The sequence below is a fragment of the Palaemon carinicauda genome, chromosome 6 (assembly GCF_036898095.1).
Source record: "Palaemon carinicauda isolate YSFRI2023 chromosome 6, ASM3689809v2, whole genome shotgun sequence".
Lineage (NCBI taxonomy): Eukaryota > Metazoa > Arthropoda > Malacostraca > Decapoda > Palaemonidae > Palaemon > Palaemon carinicauda.
Genome location: NC_090730.1, coordinates 128,622,778 through 128,636,594, shown reverse-complemented (window position 1 = coordinate 128,636,594; position 13,817 = coordinate 128,622,778). Strand labels below are relative to the sequence as shown.

Here is a 13,817-nt window from a genome sequence, read left to right as displayed (position 1 = left end):
TTAGCTCGGAAAAGTTTCCGGGTGCCCTTTTAGCTCGGAAAAGTTTCCGGTGCCCTTCTAGCTCGGAAAAGTTTCCGGTGCCCTTCTAGCTCGGAAAACTTTCCTGTTATCTCATTGGTTAGAATTATTTTGCCCAACCAATCAGCGATCAGGAAACATTTCAGAGCTAAAAGGGCACCCCTGCGAGTCTGTGCAAATCTGCCCCTTAAAAAGAATTTATTATAGTTGTAATAGAAATTTAGTATTTCAATAATGCTCTTATTACTTTAAAAACATTCTTGGTAAACATGAAAAGGATTAGCATATATCTCGGTGGTAATGAATGTGTTAAAATAGTCTTTTAGTGGCCGAAATATTTGCAAATACTAATGAATTTTCTTTTCCAGATCTCAATGACCATACTGACTGATGTACTGAAGCTTGAACGAAGAACTCGATGCATACGAATCAGAATGTTTTAAAAGTTAGATTTCATTCAGCTGAAGTTAGGTAAATTAAAAGAATATTTTCGTGGAAATTAACCCTAAATTCAAAATCTTCAATACTGGTAGGTAGGTAAAACCTTACTTGACCTTTGTTTAGCTTTATGGTTACTATACAAATAAAATCTTTGAAAAGTTCAAATTAATCTCATAAAGCATGAAAATTTAAGTTTTCGTTAAAATTTGGAATTAAAATTTGGTCTGATTTTAAATTTGGGGAAGTCATTCCTGGTGATTTTTTATATCTAATTTGCATGGCTGCAACTTTAATATCAGATGGTACAGTAATAGGGAAATCTAATCCATTAGAAACAGAAACGTAATAAATATATTCATCAAGTACCCGGCTCAAGTAAAAGGAAATTTTGCAGCCTTGTAAAACCTTTTGTAATGCAGTGGATTAGCAACAGCTACATTTTTGTTGTTTTATAGATTAATATGTTAATTTAGTGTTTTGAATTCTTAATTTTGTTTAGTTAGATATTTGCCTCACGCAAGGAAAAATTATTTATGAATGGCCTTCCTGCTAAAGCTACAATTTATGAAAGTGTTTGCAGTAAGAATGTGAATATGTATAACTTGTAAGATTGTGAATGTATAATTTGAGATTATGAATGTGTATAACTAAGATTGTGAATTTGTATAACCTAAAACATTTTGAATATAAACTTATTTTTCAGATTCTTTAAATGTTCAGCTTCATGCAAAAAACAAAAAAAATGGCTGAAACTGCGGTTTTTCAATGGGTAGAAGGACAATTACAATATATCTAGTATGAAAGGTAAGCGAGAGGGGGGAATTAGTAATATACTTTTCATGAAAATCCATAATTGTTTTTATCAAAAACTTTAATCTCATCCAAAAAGATATAAAATATTTTGATACAATAGTTTAACAAATATTGCTTGATACTTCTAGGTAGATTAGGCCTACCTTTGACAAAGAAGCGATTAGTCAAGATTCAATATGTACACTTAAGCTTTTTCTTCCTGGTGTGTTTGAAACCGGAAAAGAAGGGAATTACAAACAGGCTTAACGATAAAATGCCAACAGTCAAGACAGACTTGGAGAAAAGTCAGAATAAAATGACCAGGAAAAGATGCAAAATACTACAAAACTTTTAAAACTCATCAATAAACGTCTGTAGTAATAATACTTTGTCCACACTACAAATTACTGTAGGTGTTTAATATTAGAATATATCAAATAGCCATTTTCCTATTACTGCCATTTGATTTTATTTTATGTAATTTTGCAATATCTTCTTTTTCATACCAGGCTCTCTTGTCTTTTCTGAGTTTGTCTTTCAGCCCCCTTTTTTAAGCAATGATTTAAATTTTAGTCTTACCTGTTTTTTTTTTTTTTTTTGCATTATCTGTTCCTCCTATCTTTATCTTCTGTTCCTTCTATCTTTATCGTACTGCATTATCTAAGTTTTCTTCTTCTGGTCTTGTCTCTTCGCAAAATCCTGGTTTCTTGAGGCTGTGGTTAAGCAATTGTACTTATTGATTTTGGTTGGTTTCTTTGTTATTGGTTAAATTAGGAGATTTTGGTTGGTTTCTTTCAGTTACTGCTTAAGTTGGGAGATTTTGGTTGACGTTCCTACACGACTGTGCAGATTTGTAATTGTTATATAATTTTCCAGCGGTTTTGGTGACCTTTCGCAAATAAATTTCTAGAGACTTCTTTAGAATAATTTTCTTTCTACACTTCGTCTCCCAGGATTTGTATGGATTTTCCCTTACATATTTCTTGTGGCAGGCTTCATCTTGATGTCCTATTGTTTTAGATTCTTTTTTACAAGCAGTTTGTATTCCCAGTACTCTTCCTATTTTTTTTTTTTTTTTTTTTTTTTTTTTTTTTTAAATTTCGTGTCTTTGGTAATCTTAGAAATAGAATTTTCTCGTGCAAAATTCTTACTTTTTTACATTTGGATATTATGAAATATATTTTAGATTGGTATAAATCCTGATAGTGTCTTAGTCAAGTTTTTTAGGGATTTTAATTAACCTGAAATAATTTTCCTGCAATTTGACATGTCATAAGAAAGAAGAAACTTCTAATTTTTCACGTTTGTTTCCACAAATGTCTTAGATTTTGATTTTTTTGTTTTTTAAATTCGTTAATCTGTACATGAACCCGTTTAAATTTCCGGCGATTTTGGAAGATTATTTTTACATTTTCATCTTGGTTTTTGTGACTTACATTATTAAGGTATTTTGTTTCTAAACGTGTGTTCTTGACAAAATATATCTTGTGTTTTTTTAGGCTGATTTTAGTCTGAAAACGTGAGGTTATTTACTTTAAGACCTTTACTGATCTATTTAGATTCCTGGGAATTTTAGTTATATCTGACATTGTGATTGCTTTAGGGTAAATTTAGATGTAAATGCTATCTAACAAAATCGGTTAATAAAAAGCGTTAAAGCTAATGACTCCAGCTAAGGGCTTTTATTACAAAGTTTTTCAAATTGGCGAGGATGATTTCAACTGAAAATAGTTAAATTTTGATTTCAGAGGGTTCAAATTTGGCAACTATCAATCTGGGAGCCTAATCTTAATATCAATGAAACACTAAAATTTTTAAAAGGATTATTTCATTCAATTGAAGTTTTGTAAATTAAGAAAATATTTACGTGGAAATTGACCCCAAATCCAAAATCTTCAATACTGGTAGGTCGATAAAACTTTACTTGAACTTTTAGCTTTATGGCTATTATGCAAATAAAATTTTGAAAAGTTCAAATTGGACTTTTAAAACATGGAAACTGAAGTTTGTTCAAATTGGGAATTGAAATTTGGTGTTGATTTAAAATTGGGGAGGTCATTCCCCGTGTCTTTTTTTTTATATATACATAATTTCTAAATTACTTGACTGCAACTTAGATATCAGGTGGTACAGTAATGAGGCAATCTAATTCATTAGACAAACATAAATTAGTAATTTATTCGTTAGGTACCCGGCTCAAGTAAAAGGAAATTTTGCAGCCTTGTAAAACTTTTTGTAATGCAGTGGATTAGCAACAGCTGCATTGTTGTTTTATAGATTTAATAAGTTACTTTAGAGTTTTAAATTCTTAATTTTGATTCGTTGGATAGTTGCCTGTCCTTTGAGGAAAGATTGATTATTTGAAAGTGCTAGTATGATATGCGTATGATTGTGAATTTGTATTATTTGAGATTGTGAATGTGTAAGATTTAACAAGACTGAATATGTATAACCTAAAAAAATTTGAATATATAAAACTTTTTTTTCAGATTCTTCAGATGTTCAGCTTCATGCAAAAGTGGTTGAAACTACGATTTTTCAATGGGTAGAAGGACAATTATAATATATTCAAATTATTACGAAAGGTAAGCGAGAGAAGAGAATTAGTAATACACTTTTCATGAAAATCCATAATTATTTTTTCCATTAAAAACTTTAATCTCATCCAAAAAGATATAAAATATTTGGATTTAATAGTTTAGCAAATATTACTTGATACTTACTAGGTAGATTAGGCCATGTACACTATATGCTTTTCCTTCCAGGTGTGTTTGAAACTGGAAAAAAAAAGGAATTACAAACAAGCTGAACGATAAAATGCCAACAGTAAAGAAAGACTTAGAAAGTCAAGAATGGAATGACCAGGAAATGATGCAAAATTCTACAAAAACCTGTAAATCTCATCAATAAACGTCTGTAGTAAAAATACTTTGTTCACATTTCTAGTTAACTGTAGGTGTTTAATATTAGAATATATTGAATAGCCATTTTCCTATTATTACTGCCGTTTGATTTTTCTTAATGTAATTTTGCAATATCTTCTTTTTCATAGCAGGCTCTCGTGTCTCTTCTGGGCTTGTCTTTCAGCACTTTTTTTTTTTCTTAACCAATGAGTTGTATTCGTCTTGCCTGGTGTACTTATCATTTTTTATGCCTATTGCGTTGTCTTGATGTAGCTCTTTCGTACTGCACTTAACTAGTTTTCTTCTGTTCTGGTCTCTTCGTAAACTCTTGGTTTGTTGAGGCTGTGGTTACTCAATTGTGATTATTGAATTTTGGTATGTTTCTTTCATTTGCGGGTTGGGTCGAGAGATTTTTGTTAACGTTCATACACGATTGTGCAGATTTGCAATAGTTATAATTTTCCAGCAGTTTTGGTGACCTTTCGTAAATTAATTTCTAGAGACTTCTTTAAAATAAAGTTTTCCTTTCTACGCTTAATTCCCCAGGATTTGTATGTATTTTTCCTTACACATTTCCAGTGGCAGGTTTCATCTTGACGTCTTATTATTTAATTTTTTTTCCACAAGCATAGTTTGTATTCCCAGTATTCTTCCTATTTCTACAAAAGTATCTTTATAATTTCATCTTTGGTAATCTTAGGAATCAAATTTTACTCGTTCAAAATTCTTACATTTTTTCTTAACATTTGGATATTATGAAATATATTTTCGATTGGTATAAATCCTGATAGTATTTTAAATAGTTAAATTTGTAGGGATTTTAACTTTAAAATAATTTTCCGGCAATTCGACATCGTCAATAGGAAATGCATTGAATTTTTCTATTAATTTCCACAAATGACTTGGATTTTGAATCTGTACATGAAACGGTTTGAATTTCCGGCGATTTTGGAAGATTATTTTGACACTTTCATCTTGGTTTTTGTTACACTGACGTTTTTCAGGTATTAGTTTTCTAGTTCTGAAATTCTGTGCTTGACAAAATATATATTATGCGTTTGAGGCTGATTTTTAGTCTTAAAACGTGGTTATTTACTTGTAAGACCTTTTTACTGGTCCATTTAGATAACGGGAATTTTGGTTACATTTGAAAAGTGATTCGTTAGTGTAAATTTAGATGCAAATACTATCTAATAGAATTGGTTAATATAACGTGTTGAAGTCTAGCTAATGGCTTTTATTGTTAAGTATCAAAGTGGTGAGGATTTCAATTGAAAATTGTTGCATTTGATTTAGGGTTCTACTTTGGCAACTATCCATCAGGGAGCCTAATCTCAATATCAATGAGACTTTTTGAGGAATTTCATGTGAAACTATTGAAATTTTTTTTCAATTCTATATGTAGAACTATTGAAAATCCTCTTATGTCTCGTAGTCTGTTGAGGTTAAAATTTCAGCTTCATACATTAGTTGGTGTTTATTAGGTACTTTAGTAATGAAATTTAGGTGTTCAAGTTGAATAGAAAGATACTTAAAAATTATCTTAGGATATTTAGACAGGCTGGTAATATATGTTGGTGTTGCATGCCTATATAAAACGTCTTGGCATGTATGAAAATTGTTAGATGTAAATTAGTCCTTTGCAAATTGTTACTTTAAGATTACTTAGTTGAAGGTTACAGGAGATTTTGCTTGATATGATACATCAATGCTCGTTCTTTTTCAGGTTTTAAGGCGACGTTAATAGCAAGAAGTGCTCATACGGAATGGATAAGCACAGCATATTGTACCCGAGGAATCTTCAGATTCTCGACTTATGAAAGACTATTCTTCGGGTATATTCGTGGAATGACATTGAAGAGTAATTTGCAGCCATTTCACCGGTTCAACTGAGACATCGGTAATAAGTAAGTGGATAAAGCCTTCTAACTTCGTCTTCGTTAGCTGTGAAAGTAATTTGCAAATTTGATTTGTTTTCTTTAATACAAAATTGTAAACTAAATGTAGTATACATCAATTAGGAAACCATGTGTTAATTTCTTATTTAAAACTTTATATATAGTTACTTGTTTTACAAACTATATGCTTTATGGATCTGTGAATTCCCCACCCCTGTAGCTAATTTTTAGGTATATTAACGTTTTATGTAAAGAAGTACTAAGTAAAGATAGATCTTTAGTTTTCGTATAAGCGAGACTTGGCTAAGAGGGTATATTAAGCTTTAAAGTTTCATCCTTAATTCTTGACTAAAGATGCTTGATTGCTATTTCAACCTTTCAGAGTTTTTAAGTTTTGCGAGTTTTTAAGTTTTGCAAGTATAAGTATAAAAGGAGTTAAATAGAAAAAAAGGAGTATTCTACAAACGGTGATATTACATTTTTTGTACCCTACACTTATTTTTATGCCTCTTCTGACACTTATCTAATGTAACATTTCTCTCTCCCTCAGATACGGTTGTCAGTCACAGAAACTTTGAGGATAGATATAGTCTACAGGAAAACAGCAGTACATACAATACGGGGAAAACTTGAAGACAAACTATGCAATAACATGGGAAAAACTTTATTATAGAAAATCTCAATTGTAGAATGTTAAATACTGAAGATGGTTTCTTATAAATAAAATAAATTTTCATAATTAACCTAGTATGTGTTATTTTCCCCCTCTTTTCGTTACTTCCTTGTAAGCATAAGTGTGTTGATAGTGAAGGGTAAGTTTGAGTTTTTGATATCCACGCATAAAATCTAAACTCCTTGGATGGAGCAGCAGAAACCTGAAAAGAAACATGGAAATTCAGTTTAGAACCATCAACTTTCTTTTTGGCGTCCTTTTCAATCCATGATTTCCAATCTTTCAAGTTGAGGTACATTTTTAGAAAGTAAATTTGTTTTTAAATGATCCTTTGCAGTCTATTGGAGCTAATTTTGTATTTTGGTCAGGCTATAAAAATACACAAGTAGATCCATATATAAAAAAAAATAACCGGCAAAATGTCCTTTTATAAAAGGATTCTTTCATAAAAGGATTCTTTCTAAAAGTAGCCAACTTGAAAGAATCTTTAATAAATTTTCATTTTCCTGCTATTCTTTATATATGGGCGCTACTCGTGTTTTTTATAGTGTAACACTAAACAAAACTAAATTAGCTCCATTTAAAATAGACAGCAAATTGATAATTTAAAAACAAAATTTACTATCTAAATGTACCCCAACTTGAAAGATTAGTGACAAATCATGGATTGAAAAGCACGTCAAAGATAAAAACCTAAAAAGCAATTTACAAAGAACACTAGTCCAGATTCAAGCATCAAAGGCAAAGGTAGCTACGCTTAAATGAGAAATCATAGTCGGTATTATATAGATGGATAATGTTAAAAGTGCTATAATAAACTCAACAACTTCAAAAGGCCCTATTTTCTTGAATAAATTAAAATCAGATAAGCTATTCCACACACTCAATACTGTAATCTGTGCATCACTGAGCTCTCGCTAACTTCAAACATATTTTAAGCATTACACACAATATCATTGTGCATCCAAACAAAAATATATTTCATCCAGTTAAGCTCAAAACTTTAGAATTACACGAAAGAAGGGACTTACCTATAAAGGCTATATAAAATGCATTCTGAATCTCCCTAGACATTAAAAAGCAAAATCTTTAAAGACATTGAAGAATACTCCACGTAACTAACGCTAAGAGCTATAAAACTGATAAATGGGGACCGGCTAAATCTAAAAGATCCAAAAGTAATTTTCCTCTATTCTTATAGCAGAGTTGTCCAAGTCGTTAAATTTAACACATCACTTATAAAAACCTATAGCACTATTAGTCGTTTGCTTTAACACAAACACTTGAAATGCAAATAATATAACTTCTTTATATATCTCCTTTCATAAGCTCAAATATTAACTCAAATCATCCTAATACGGTTACAAGCAGAAAATTTTATCAACCATAGCTGTTAAATTAAAAGTCAAAGAATCTTAAATTTGGCAACCAAAACCCAAATTTTACCTATCTCCATTATGTAACTTGACTCTTACGGAAGCTGTACAGGCATCTTTGCACTTGCTAGATTTACCCGTTATCCAAAATCTAAATATTTAACCTAAATAAAACTCAAGGACTTTTGTTACTCAGGGGGGATAGAAAACCTAAAAAATTGGTTTCAAAATCTATGGAAATTGAACAGTTACGCAAGACCTCGATCTTAGATTTTGAAATTGGTTAGAAAAAGTAAAATTTACTAATAAAATCACAATACCCCCCAAAAAATAACGAACCGTCAAATTTACGCTAATAATTAAAGACACTAAATTACTAGTAAAGAAAATACGTATAGGTTATATTTAAATTTAAAACCTATCCAGTAAACTCCTTAAGAAAATCCTATCAGTTTTAACGAGAAATTACTTTTAAAGTTTCTCAGTGCACCGAATGTTACCGAATTAAAGTTCACAAGATGAGTTGAACGCTTCAATTATAGAATACTAAAAATTACGATACAAGAATTTTATGTTTTCAAGTGTTGGACTAAATACTCAACACCAAATATTTTACTGATTTAAAGCATTATAAGATTAGCGGTTTCTAATGATTACCCCAAGCAATATGCTTACTAAAGAGGTAAAAGTCCTACGTTCAGAACGTGAAGGGTTTAGCCATTAAGACCTTGGCAGATTCAAGACATTAAGCCGGTTAAAAAGGACCGATAGTAGGAATTTCATTAAATTTGATTAAAATTAACATTATGGTAAAACTAAATTTTATATCTCGCCTTTGGTTTATAGAAAAACTAAATCGTTCGTTACTAAACACCACTTTTGAGGTTAACCGGCATCTTCCAGCAATTACGAATCCTGGCTATGTATTCCAGATATAGATAACATCAAAACATCCCTATACAAAACTGCTAGTCAATGTCCAAAAAAAAAAAAAAAAAAAAAAAAAAAACATTTCAACACAAACTTACTAACTAGCAAAACCCTGAACAACATCTTTAAAAATCAAGCTTACCGGCATAGCACAAGCCCATGAGATGGCGACCTTCACAGGAACCGCAGATCCTAATGTAAGATTCAAACACGGTATACAAATGACTTGTGTAGCTAAACCAAGGTGTGTATATGTCTCGACCCCGACACGCACTGACATTGCTTCCCGATTACTTACAGTTTACAGTTACGTCTTGCCGGCTTTCTTCCAAGTTTCAACCAATCAGAGACAAAGAAGGAGAAAACGACTCCTGATTGGTCGAGAGACTAACAAGGAATCTTCAAGAAAACAGTTACTTTCAAAAGGCGTTACACCACTTCTTGGAAAACCAGCGACATCTGTTGGTTGCACAATTAACAATGAAAAAAAAGTATTCAATATCTAATAAGAAAACAATTCGTTATTTTAAAGGATACCCTTATACGGAATAATAAATAGAAAAAAATCTTAGTGTATCCTTTCCAATTCAAAATTCACTATGGAATAGACAGTGTTTGTTGATCTAAATAACGCACTGGGTATCATGTACAATATTCCTGTCAAATTTTTAATATATTTCAAAGTTAACCAATTATTCAACTAATAATTTTCTGATGTTCCAAAATACATGTTAAAATTTTCGATCGGAAAATAATGATTTCATATTCCTTTGTGCCTATATTCATGTTCATATTGTTATATTATTTCTAATTTCTAATTTATTTTTCTGTTCATTATTCCGTACCAAAGGTCTTTCCCTATATTAGTCCCTTAGACTTGAAGAATTATAGTTCTCTAAGTAGGTTTGAACTTTGAACCCTATCTTGAAATAGTTATAATGATAATGCCAATAATAACGATAATGATCATAATAGATGATAATAATAAATCAGATAAAAATTAATCACGATTTAGATTAAAAGACGTTTTTAACCCTTTCGTTACCTTAACCTTGACCTTTTGCCCAATCACTCCGCAAATCTAATCAATTGTCCTTGGATCATGGCAAATCATTCAACATAATTTCATGAGATTTGGTTAAATAGTTTCCGAGTTATGAAAATCACAAACAAACATACAAACATAAATGAACTACGGTAATGACATCACTATATCATGTTGTATATCACAAGATAGGCAATTGAATTATATATATTTTGGCACTAGTTTCCTCCAAAATCAGATAAAAATAGGCAACAATACGGCAAAGGACATTTTTGACCTTTTCATGACCTTGACTTTTTACCCAATCCATGCCAAAATCTACTCAAATTCTCTTAGGTTTATGGCCAATCATCCCGCAAAATTTCATTAGATTCTGTCAAATAGCTTTTGATTTATTTAAATCACAATAACATAGACAGACACACAAAGGTAAAAATATCCTAAGCCAAGCATGTTTACTAATTCAAATTCAAATTCAGGCAATTTATTGATATAACTAGAACGAGTACTTACTTGACGACTTAAAGTCCATTGGAGTGACTAAGGAAGCACTGGAATTTTTGCAAAGCTACTTAACGAACAGGAACACTATTGTAGAAGTTTCTGGAACCGATCTAGTGAGAGAATTCTTATGAAAGGTGTACCACAGGGTAGTGTTCTAGGCCCTATCTTGTTCAACATATATACTATCGAGCTATCACATATCGTGAAAAACAAAAAGTGGGCTTTAAACTATATGCAGATGATACTCGGTTCTACCTTTCAATTCCAACAACACAAGGTTCTACCTTTCAATTCCAACAACACAAGGTTCTACCTTTCAATTCCAACAACACAAGATACAAAGGAGAAAATCGATGAGTTAATGACTGAAATAAAAACATGAATGCAGAGGAAAAAGCTTAAATTAAATGATCACAAAACAGAATGTATGTTATTTTGCACAAAGGTGGCTTTGAAGAACTGCCAGTTATTTCAAAGTATAAAAATTGGATTAGGATTGTGCCTGTTGTGAAAAGTTTGGGTGTACTGATAGATTGTAATTTGTCAATGAGGGATCAAATAGTGAATACAGTGAAAGTATGTAACTATCGCCTGAGAAACACAGCATTAGAAAATATTTAACAGAGGGCAGTACAAAAATTTTAGTGATGAATCACGTAATATCAAGGCTTGATTATTGCAATTCTCTGTAATATAAATTGCCCAATACACTACTAAGAAAGCTTCAAAATGTGCAAAACCGGGCGGCTAGACTGATAAAAGACATTAAATTTCGGGAGAGAATGACTCCTGCACTGATCGATCTACATTGGTTACCTGTTAAGGTTAGAATTGAATTTAAGATTTGTTTGTTGACTCACAAGGCACTTACAAGTGATAAGCCTAAATATCTTCGTGATTGCTTGGTCCCTTACCCTCAAGCTACTAGCGCTGCTCTAAGAGTTAGACATGCTGAGGACCCATATAGACTATTCGAGATTAGTGTGAATCATGCAATAGGAGGAAGAACTTATTGTTATGCTGCACCGAAACTCTTCAACGACCTTCCACTTGATGTCGAGAATAGTGTTATAATAGTGATCAGAAAACTATTAAGCCCGAATACAAATGCTAGCGAATAACTGATAAGATACAGAGCAAAATATAAACTGGAAAGAAATTATTTTCACACATCAAGGTCTGTCTGAACAAACTCTTAGTGTCTGATGGAGGGCGAGAAATAAACCCCCAAAAGTAAAAGTAAAGTAAACGCCCATGGCTCCTGTGAAACACGGTATTTATCACCATACCTAGACAATGGGGCCCCCAATGTTTGCCCGATTCAGACATCTGGCACGGGATTGTTTGGCAGCCGCTTAACACGAACGTTCTCTGAAATGGAAGAAAAGGGTCTTTGCCTAAAGGCCTCAAAACCATGGTTGTCACTCTCGCACATAGAGCTCAAGAAAGATGGCACCACTTCAGTGGGGGGATTACAAGCGTCAGAACATGCAGACAACCAGATCACTACCCCCTCTCAAACATAGCCAATGTGACCCCCAACTTGCACAAAGTGAAGGTTTTCTCCACTCACCTTTCTGAAGGGGTATTAACAGGTGCCCCTGAACCATTAGACGTCCCCAAGACCGCCATCCCCTTCGGTACATAAACCTTCAACAACTACCGTTTTGGCCTAGGTAATGCTGGGGCCACTTTTCAAAGTCTCATGGACAGTATCTTAGGGAACCTCCCCTTCCGAGTATGTTATACGGATGACATACAAGTGATCTATTCCTCCAAAGAGGAACACCTCCATCATCTCCGCATCATGCTAGACTGCCTACAACAAAACATTCTTTGTAGTCTGGTACGACTATTGTACCTTTGGCGTCATAGTAGTATCGTTCTTGGGGCAATGCATCACTCCTGAAAGAGTCCACCCCTCCCCGAGAATGTATCAGCAACTTATTACTCTCCCTATACTCGTCCATCAAAGTACTGCAAGAATTCTTGGGGATGATTAACTATGACCACAGTTCTCTGTCAGCCATTACCACCACTCTTGCCCCCCTCTACCCCTCCCTCAAGGGTAAGCCAAAGACCTTAAAGAAATGGCCTTCTCCAACACAATGAATACCCTATCAACTACTGCTGCTCGCACTTACCCGAGCCACATGCATCTCAACTCTTCTCCACGCCAGTGATGTTGCTATTGAGGCAGTCATCAAGCAAGTGGTAAACTCACCCCACCCATCGGTCTTCAGTAGGAAATTGTCCAAAGCTGAAATCTGGCTACTATACCTTGTAAAACAAATTGCTGCCGGTGCATTTAGCCGTCGGTCACTTTTGCCACTTTTTGGAAGGTCCGCCCTTTTCATTCACACGGACCACATGCATATGGTGCACACCTTCTCACACTAGTTGGATGCCTGGTTCGCCCGTCAATGCAGATTTATCTCAACTGTGGCTGAATACTAATGTACCCTTCAACACAACCATTGCCTTTTCAAGAAACATTGGCTGCCATTTACCTGGGATTGGGTCACAATAACTTGGCAGAAGCCCAATGAAGAGATCCAGAGTTCCAAGCATGTAAGACATCCTGCATATCCCTCTGTTGGGAGGATGTCCCTCTCAACACAAACACTGCCACCCTCTGACGTCAGTTCTGGTAAACTAAACACTTTATAGGTCAGGCAATGACATCTTCGCAGTCTTTAGCCACCATAGAGCACAGCTCTCGTTACTGCGGTAGTATGGAAAAACCTATAGCGAACTTTGCTCTCTGCCTCTACACTTCAGACGTCGCCCGAAACAAACTAGCTGTTGTGTGTGGATGGAGCCCTATTTAATAGCTTGTTTAAACTTAAATTACTTTATCTCAGGACAGAACATACAGTTCAAATACCAGAACTGTGTTAATTTGTCACAAAGATAGCAATCATTTTGTTGTGGTGCTATAGTCACAGATAAGCAGTAACAAATTTCCATTAAGTACTGTACCTTCAATATGTCCATAGTGGGTTATTCAAGCTACAATGCAAGTAACACTCTTCATGCGGCTTTTTTCATTAGGTTCTGAAGCCGGTTTTAAAGTGAGGTTAGTCAATCAAGTGTTCTCATGAATATTTAGGTTCGTAGAATAGAAAATTATTGCTTCACAGCTCTGTATTATAGGCCTTTTTTTTTTTTTTTTTTTTCATCTAGCCGGGAGGCCTCATACGCGTCAACCTTAAATAAACTACTTCTTAATCCCAT

The 13,817-nt window shown here is 33.3% G+C and overlaps 1 long non-coding RNA gene across 5 annotated transcripts in view; it reads left to right on the top strand.

Annotated features, from left to right (window-relative positions):
• The window catches only part of LOC137642188 (uncharacterized), a 44,020-nt gene extending 37,262 nt beyond the window's left edge, over positions 1-6,758 (top strand). The window contains exons 3-8 of one of the 5 annotated variants that reach the window (XR_011044675.1): positions 387-551; positions 1,163-1,263; positions 3,741-3,836; positions 4,017-4,144; positions 5,881-6,061; positions 6,603-6,758. This is a non-coding gene — a long non-coding RNA (uncharacterized lncRNA). Of the gene's footprint in view, positions 1-386; positions 552-1,162; positions 1,264-3,740; positions 3,837-4,016; positions 4,164-5,880; positions 6,062-6,602 lie in introns of all 5 variants that reach the window. The other 4 variants (XR_011044672.1, XR_011044671.1, XR_011044674.1 and 1 more) reach the window with 4 other exon arrangements.
• The last annotated feature ends 7,059 nt before the right edge of the window (positions 6,759-13,817 follow it).